Source organism: Octopus bimaculoides, chromosome 9 (assembly GCF_001194135.2).
Source record: "Octopus bimaculoides isolate UCB-OBI-ISO-001 chromosome 9, ASM119413v2, whole genome shotgun sequence".
Lineage (NCBI taxonomy): Eukaryota > Metazoa > Mollusca > Cephalopoda > Octopoda > Octopodidae > Octopus > Octopus bimaculoides.
The window spans coordinates 31927394-31928698 of NC_068989.1; the positions used below are offsets into that span (position 1 = coordinate 31927394).

The 1305-nt window shown below is 30.9% G+C and overlaps 1 protein-coding gene across 1 annotated transcript in view; it reads right to left on the bottom strand.

Moving 5' to 3' along the window:
• Positions 1-1305, bottom strand: part of LOC106880978 (uncharacterized) — a 4359-nt gene that overhangs the window by 1552 nt on the left and 1502 nt on the right. The gene's annotated exons all lie outside the window — the stretch shown is intronic.

The window sequence follows — 1305 nt, forward strand, 5'->3', positions numbered from 1 at the left end:
TATATATATATATATATATATATATATATATTTAAATAATAAGGGTGAAAAATTGAATATTAATTTGATTAATATCAATTTAAAACCAGAAAAATCTAAAGAGTCAGAAAAATTATATTACATACATATAAGAGGGATGACAACTAAGTGGACATCCATTATACTAGAAGAAGACCACCTATGGTCTGACCACTAAGAAAAGATTGTTCTCAAGAAAATTCAGCAAATGCCGTAAGTGAGCATTTCCTTAGTAGTCAGATCATAGGTGGTCTTCTAGCATAATGGATGTCCACTTAGTGGTCATCCCTTTTATACGTATGTAATATACATACATACATATATATATCTGTTTACAAATATATACATGTAGTTATATATAAATACATCATGTATATATATATACACACATATATATACACACACATAAACACAGTTTTACACACATTCATATATACAAATATATAGATATATATATAGCAGCTGTGCATTGTTAACCAGTTAGGAGATGTCCTCTTGGGGTTAAAACATTGCAGTAGAGTCTGCTTGAACGGATGGTCATGTTAAAGTGGCTACAAATATATATAAATACATACATTGTTGATATCATAAGAATTTATAAACTTTTGAGAGAACATTAATCATTTTTTGTTTTTCTTTTTGGAACTGAATCTCACTGTATATATATTAAGATATAAATAATAGCATGTAAATATTAGGTTGAAAAACCCTTTTGAATAAAATAAAAGGCTGTCTGTGAGACTTGAACCCACAACTCTTGTGTATGTGTGTATGTATGTATGTATGTATGTATTCGGGTGAGTGGGCAAACAAAAGAAAGAGGCACTCAGCTCATTTAGTTGGAGTTACATACATTAATATTTAAAATAGTTTGATTTGGTCTTATGCGAGTTTTGTAGGCTTCTTTCAGAAATGAAGCTCGTCGAACTCAAATTAGCCAAATTCTGTAAGGAACTATAAAACTTTAAGACACATAAGGTCGAAATCAAACTGTTTTAAAGAACAACAACAACAATAATAATAATCCTTTCTAGTAAAGGCTCAAAGCCTGAAATTTCGAGGGGAGGGGACTAGTCAATTACATCGACACCAGTGTTTCACTGGTACTTAATTTTTGACCGTGAAAGGATGGAAGGCGAAGTCGACCCTGGCGGAATAATAATAATAATAATAATAATAATAATAATAATAATAGTGTGTGTGTGTGTGTGTGTGTGTGTGTGTGTGTGTGTTTATGTTTGTCCACCACCGTTTGACAACTGGGATTGGTTTGTCAACCTCTTTAAA